This window comes from Mytilus trossulus, chromosome 7, assembly GCF_036588685.1.
Source record: "Mytilus trossulus isolate FHL-02 chromosome 7, PNRI_Mtr1.1.1.hap1, whole genome shotgun sequence".
NCBI lineage: Eukaryota > Metazoa > Mollusca > Bivalvia > Mytilida > Mytilidae > Mytilus > Mytilus trossulus.
In genome coordinates, this window is record NC_086379.1 from 52,837,868 (window position 1) to 52,847,216 (window position 9,349).

The following is a 9,349-nucleotide window of genomic DNA, read 5'->3' on the forward strand; positions in this document are numbered from 1 at the left end:
TTTTTACGACTATTAACGTTGCCAAGAAGTTTTTGCAATTCGATCGTCCTTGAGACTATCCTTATACAGACGATACAGTCTAACAAAACACAAATACAGAAATAAGGGATCGAAATGTTTAATTTATTGTCAAGTTATTGTATACATATTCCGACGTAATCATAGAACACCATGTGGTCAAGAGAAAAGAAAAAAATAGAACAAAAGCCAAATTCGCATCAAATAGAAGTTCTGTCAATTTTAAAATGTGTTTTCATATTAAATATGATGTAACAGATCAATGTGCTATACATTCATTTATTGATATTAATTAGTTTGAAAGTCCACATTAATTAAAGTAATTAAAACTCTTAGAAGTTATATTGATTTAAATAATTGATGAAGGTAGTAAAATTTTCTTCCTAGAATTAACTGAAAATCACGACATGTGGTACTGCACGAGAGGATTTTCTTCCTTATATTTATTTATGACCGGAAATAGAAAAGAAAAAATATAAAAGGTCACATATATCCCATGTCTGTTTTACATAATGTGTATTTGTTCTACGGAGTTTCTAGTCCTGATCATGCATGAGAAATTTGCCACTGGACGTTAAGCAAGCAACACTCAATCAATCAATCAATCTACGGAGTTTCAAATTAATCCTTAGAAATTAATATCTAATGCAAAGTACACTTGATGACAAATAAGTTAAGATACTTCATGTTTATGTGTTGAACTTTATTCTAATATATACCACGATATAAATGTTAGCAATTGAATTACACAGTTCGGTTCAAAACGTGTTTATTTTTCTATTTTGTTTTTTTCTGATTTTTTTTCAAATCATCTTTGGATTTTTAACTCATCAAATTAAACCCTATGCACCTTATCAAAGCCATTTACAGAATAACTAAAATTCATCCACGAGTAAATAGTTACTGGCAAAGATTAAGATAGTTATAACATGTTTTCATCTTACATCTTGTAAACACAAACAATAAAACAACAACAAAGTAATGTAACAACACGCTATCATAGAAAACAAATTAAACATTAACTAGGCATAAAAATAACGGAAAAAGAAAAAGAATTAGACAAATTAAAAGGAACGACACAACATCAAAACAGAAGCAACCAAACCACAAATGAAAAATACATCACAACTATACAAGAAACAAAAAAAGAAACCGTAAGTACAAGCTAGCAGATGACAGAATATATTTAAAGCACTAAAAAAACGATTACAGCAACATATCACAGAAACAACACAACAGCAGATACAACTCTAGAGAAGATCCAAAACCTAGCATATAAGTAATATGACAACAAACAGAAACAACGCAGCAGCAAAACAGAAGAAACACAACGAAAAAACAAAGAATCAGCCGCTAAACAAAGAAACGGTAACATAACAAAGAAAGAAGCAACCAAGAAATAGACACAACAATTAAAAGTAAGAAACAATAACACGTAGACAAACAGCAACATACCACAGATTAATCCTACACAGAAACAAACAAAGCTAAAACAAAGCAACAAAATCAAAAATAAAGCTAATCAACCGAATAAAGATACAACACAACAACAGAATTAAGATACAACACATCAATAAAAATACAGCACAGTAACTGAAAAAGATACAACACAGCAATTTTAAATATTTTTTTTTATTTACAAAACAACAACTCTATTAAGATACAAACACAGCAACTTAATGACGTTTCGACACAGTGTTTAAATGAAGATTCAACACATCGTACAAATAAAATTACAACACAGCAACCAAATAAGCATACAACACAGCATCCAAATAAAGATACAACACAGTAACTGAATAAAGATACACCAAAACAACCAGATAAAGATACAACTCAACGACCAAATAAAGATACAACACAACCAAATTAAGATACAACTCAACGACCAAATAAAGATACAACACAACAACCAAATAAAGATACAACACAACAACCAAATAAATATACAACACAACAACCAAATAAAGATACAACTTAACAACCACATAAAGATACAACTCAACAACCAAATAAAGATACAACACAACGACCAAATAAAGATACAACTCAACGACCAAATAAAGATACAACACAACAACCAAATAAAGATACAACTCAACGACTAAATAAAGATACAACTCAACGACCAAATAAAGATACAACTCAACGACCAAATAAAGATACAACTCAACGACCAAATAAAGATACAACTCAACGACCAAATAAAGATACAACACAACGACCAAATAAAGATACAACTCAACGACCAAATAAAGATACAACTCAACGACCAAATAAAGATACAACTCAACGACCAAATAAAGATACAACTCAACGACCAAATACAGATACAACTCAACGACCAAATACAGATACAACTCAACGACCAAATACAGATATAACTCAACGACCAAATAAAGATACAACTCAACAACCAAATAAAGATACAACACAACGACCAAATAAAGATACAACACAACGACCAAATAAAGATACAACTCAACGACCAAATAAAGATACAACTCAACGACCAAATAAAGATACAACACAACGACCAAATAAAGATACAATACAACGACCAAATAAAGATACAACACAACGACCAAATAAAGATACAACTCAACAACCAAATAAAGATACAACACAACAACCAAATAAAGATACAACTTAACAACCACATAAAGATACAACACAACAACCAAATAAAGATACAACACAACAACCAAATAAAGATACAACACAACAACCACATAAAGATACAACACAACAACCAAATAAATATACAACTCAACAACCAAATAGAGATACAACACAACAACCAAATAAAGATACAACTCAACAACAAAATAAAGATACAACTCAACAACCAAATAAAGATAAAACTCAAAAACCAAATAAAGTTACAACACAACAACCAAATAAAGATACAACACAACAACCAAATAAAGATACAACACAACAACCAAATAAAGATACACCTCAACAACCAAATAAAGATACAACACAACAACCAAATAAAGATACAACACAACAACCACATAAAGATACAACACAACAACCAAATAAAGATACAACTCAACAACCAAATAAAGATACAACACAACAACCAAATAAAGATACAACACAACAACCAAATAAAGATACAACACAACAACCAAATAAAGATACAACACAACAACCAAATAAAGATACAACACAATAACCACATAAAGATACAACACAACAACCAAATAAAGATACAACTCAACAACCAAATAAAGATACAACACAACAACCAAATAAAGATACAACACAACAACCAAATAAAGATACAACACAACAACCACATAAAGATACAACACAACAACCAAATAAAGATACAACTCAACAACCAAATAAAGATACAACACAACAACCAAATAAAGATACAACACAACAACCAAATAAAGATACAACACAACAACCACATAAAGATACAACACAACAACCAAATAAAGATACAACTCAACAACCAAATAAAGATACAACACAACAACCAAATAAAGTTACAACTCAACGACCAAATAAAGATACAACACAACAACCAAATAAAGATACAACACAACAACCAAATAAAGATACAACACAACAACCACATAAAGATACAACACAACAACCAAATAAAGATACAACTCAACAACCAAATAAAGATACAACACAACAACCAAATAAAGATACAACACAACAACCAAATAAAGATACAACACAACAACCAAATAAAGATACAACACAACAACCAAATAAAGATACAACACAACAACCAAATAAAGATACAACACAACAACCAAATAAAGATACAACACAACAACCAAATAAAGATACAAATCAACAACCAAATAAAGATACAACACAACAACCAAATAAAGATACAACACAACAACCAAATAAAGATACAACACAACAACCAAATAAAGATACAACACAACAACCAAATAAAGATACAAATCAACAACCAAATAAAGATACAACACAACAACCAAATAAAGATACAACACAACAACCAAATAAAGATACAACACAACCAAATTAAGATACAACTCAACGACCAAATAAAGATACAACTCAACGACCAAATAAAGATACAACTCAACGACCAAATAAAGATACAACTTAACGACCAAATAAAGATACAACTCAACGACCAAATAAAGATACAACTCAACAACCAAATAAAGATACAACTCAACGACCAAATAAAGATACAACACAACAACCAAATAAAGATACAACACAACAACCAAATAAAGATACAACACAACAACCACATAAAGATACAACACAACAACCAAATAAATATACAACTCAACAACCAAATAAAGATACAACACAACAACCAAATAAAGATACAACTCAACAACCAAATAAAGATAAAACTCAACAACCAAATAAAGTTACAACACAACAACCAAATAAAGATACAACACAACCAAATTAAGATACAACTCAACAACCAAATTAAGATACAACTCAACGACCAAATAAAGATACAACACAACAACCAAATAAAGATACAACACAACGACCAAATAAAGATACAACTCAACGACCAAATAAAGATACAACACAACAACCAAATAAAGATACAACTCAACAACCAAATAAAGATACAACTCAACAACCAAATAAAGATACACCTCAACAACCAAATAAAGATACAACTCAACGACCAAATAAAGATACAACTCGACCAAATAAAGATACAACACAACAACCAAATAAAGATACAACTCAACAACCAAATAAAGATACAACTCAACAACCAAATAAAGATACACCTCAACAACCAAATAAAGATACAACTCAACAACCAAATAAAGATACAACTCAACAACCAAATAAAGATACAACACAACAACCAAATAAAGATACAACACAACAACCAAATAAAGATACAACTCAACAACCAAATAAAGATAAAACTCAACAACCAAATAAAGTTACAACACAACAACCACATAAAGATACAACTCAACGACCAAATAAAGATACAACACAACAACCAAATAAAGATACAACACAACAACCAAATAAAGATACAACACAACAACCACATAAAGATACAACACAACAACCAAATAAAGATACAACTCAACAACCAAATAAAGATACAACACAACAACCAAATAAAGATACAACACAACAACCAAATAAAGATACAACACAACAACCAAATAAAGATACAACACAACAACCAAATAAAGATACAACACAACAACCAAATAAAGATACAACTCAACGACCAAATAAAGATACAACTTAACGACCAAATAAAGATACAACTCAACGACCAAATAAAGATACAACTTAACGACCAAATAAAGATACAACTCAACGACCAAATAAAGATACAACTCAACAACCAAATAAAGATACAACTTAACAACCACATAAAGATACAACACAACAACCAAATAAAGATACAACTCAACGACCAAATAAAGATACAACACAACAACCAAATAAAGATACAACTCAACAACCAAATAAAGATACAACTTAACAACCACATAAAGATACAACACAACAACCAAATAAAGATACAACTTAACAACCACATAAAGATACAACACAACAACCACATAAAGATACAACTCAACGACCAAATAAAGATACAACACAACAACCACATAAAGATACAACTCAACGACCAAATAAAGATACAACTCAACGACCAAATAAAGATACAACTCAACGACCAAATAAAGATACAACACAACAACCAAATAAAGATACAACTCAACGACCAAATAAAGATACAACTCAACGACCAAATAAAGATACAACTCAACGACCAAATAAAGATACAACTCAACGACCAAATAAAGATACAACTCAACAACCAAATAAAGATACAACACAACGACCAAATAAAGATACAACTCAACAACCAAATAAAGATACAACACAACGACCAAATAAAGATACAACTCAACGACCAAATAAAGATACAACACAACGACCAAATAAAGATACAACACAACAACCAAATAAAGATACAACTCAACAACCAAATAAAGATACAACTCAACGACCAAATAAAGATACAACTCAACAACCAAATAAAGATACAACTCAACAACCAAATAAAGATACAACTCAACGACCAAATAAAGATACAACACAACAACCAAATAAAGATACAACACAACAACCAAATAAAGATACAACTCAACGACCAAATAAAGATACAACTCAACAACCAAATAAAGATACAACTCAACGACCAAATAAAGATACAACTCAACGACCAAATAAAGATACAACTCAACGACCAAATAAAGATACAACTCAACAACCAAATAAAGATACAACACAACAACCAAATAAAGATACAACACAACGACCAAATAAAGATACACCTCAACAACCAAATAAAGATACAACTCAACAACCAAATAAGGATACAACTCAACAACCAAATAAAGATACAACACAACAACCAAATAAAGATACAACACAACAACCAAATAAAGATACAACTCAACGACCAAATAAAGATACAACTCAACAACCAAATAAAGATACAACTCAACGACCAAATAAAGATACAACTCAACGACCAAATAAAGATACAACACAACGACCAAATAAAGATACAACTCAACAACCAAATAAAGATACAACACAACAACCAAATAAAGATACAACACAACGACCAAATAAAGATACACCTCAACAACCAAATAAAGATACAACTCAACAACCAAATAAAGATACAACTCAACAACCAAATAAAGATACAACTCAACAACCAAATAAAGATACAACTCAACGACCAAATAAAGATACAACACAACAACCAAATAAAGATACAACACAACAACCAAATAAAGATACAACACAACAACCAAATAAAGATACAACACAACCAAATTAAGATACAACTCAACAACCAAATAAAGATACAACACAACAACCAAATAAAGATACAACTCAACAACCAAATAAAGATACAACTCAACAACCAAATAAAGATACAACTCAACGACCAAATAAAGATACAACTCAACGACCAAATAAAGATACAACTCAACGACCAAATAAAGATACAACACAACAACCAAATAAAGATACAACTCAACGACCAAATAAAGATACAACTCAACAACCAAATAAAGATACAACTCAACAACCAAATAAGGATACAACTCAACAACCAAATAAAGATACAACACAACAACCAAATAAAGATACAACACAACAACCAAATAAAGATACAACTCAACGACCAAATAAAGATACAACTCAACAACCAAATAAAGATACAACTCAACGACCAAATAAAGATACAACTCAACGACCAAATAAAGATACAACACAACGACCAAATAAAGATACAACTCAACAACCAAATAAAGATACAACACAACAACCAAATAAAGATACAACACAACGACCAAATAAAGATACACCTCAACAACCAAATAAAGATACAACTCAACAACCAAATAAAGATACAACACAACGACCAAATAAAGATACAACTCAACAACCAAATAAAGATACAACTCAACAACCAAATAAAGATACAACTCAACGACCAAATAAAGATACAACACAACAACCAAATAAAGATACAACTCAACAACCAAATAAAGATACAACTCAACAACCAAATAAAGATACAACTCAACAACCAAATAAAGATACAACACAACAACCAAATAAAGATACAACACAACAACCAAATAAAGATACAACACAACCAAATTAAGATACAACTCAACGACCAAATAAAGATACAACACAACAACCAAATAAAGATACAACTCAACGACCAAATAAAGATACAACACAACGACCAAATAAAGATACAACACAACAACCAAATAAAGATACAACTCAACGACCAAATAAAGATACAACACAACAACCAAATAAAGATACAACTCAACGACCAAATAAAGATACAACACAACAACCAAATAAAGATACAACTCAACAACCAAATAAAGATACAACACAACGACCAAATAAAGATACAACTCAACAACCAAATAAAGATACAACTCAACGACCAAATAAAGTTACAACACAACAACCAAATAAAGATACAACACAACAACCAAATAAAGATACAACACAACAACCAAATAAAGATACAACACAACCAAATTAAGATACAACTCAACAACCAAATAAAGATACAACACAACAACCAAATAAAGATACAACTCAACAACCAAATAAAGATACAACTCAACAACCAAATAAAGATACAACTCAACGACCAAATAAAGATACAACTCAACGACCAAATAAAGATACAACTCAACGACCAAATAAAGATACAACACAACAACCAAATAAAGATACAACTCAACGACCAAATAAAGATACAACTCAACAAAACAGATACAATAATGCAAAAAAATAGAGATTAAGCACAGTAAATGAATAAAGAAACAACACATCAACTGAGTATTGATACAAGACAGCAAATTAATAAATATTAAAGGCAGCAACAAAACAAATATGAATCATAGCAACTGAATATTAATACAACACAGCAAAAATCAAAAATAAAGCACAGCAACTGAATAAAGATCCAGCACAGCAACTAAATAAAGGGGCAACACAGAAACAAATCAAAGAAACAACAACTCTGGTGAAAAAAACCAAAGATAAAGCACACTTACTGAATAAAAATACAACACACAAAGCAACAAAACAAATAAAAACAAAGAAATAATACAATAACAAATCAAAGATACAACAACTCTGGTGGAATGTTGTTTCATAGGCAATCATACCACATTTAATTATCATTATATAAAACACAGTAACAAATCTAAAAACTATTAAAAACACAACAAAGAAACATAACAGCAACAAAACAAAGAAATAACACAGCAACAAAGAAGAACAATATAACAATGATGCATGATTTTGTTAATGCACATACCATATGTATTAAATGTTGTCAAGTGAAGAACATTTGTATAGGACCTCATCATTCCTGTCAAGTTCGATAAAACTGGTCAAGTGGTTACAAAGAAGTAGATAAACACAGGAAAAGTTTGAAGACAACGACATAGGATGCAAAGTTATGACAATATCTCACCTTGCTTTCAGGCCAGGTGAGCAAATCAAGGTCAAGTTATTGTAAAAGTGACTGATACCAAAGTTTTGTTCAATATGTGACTGTATTAAAAATCAGAATTAATGGCAAAAGCTAATGCTATTGTATGTCACTAAAACTACAAAAGCAATAACTCCTCTTGCCTTGACGTTGTTGCAAGAAAGATAAGTCACCTCTGGCATCCAAAATTGACTATGGGATAACTGACAACTGCACAATAACAGTCTTCAGAAATTGAAAAAAACAGAT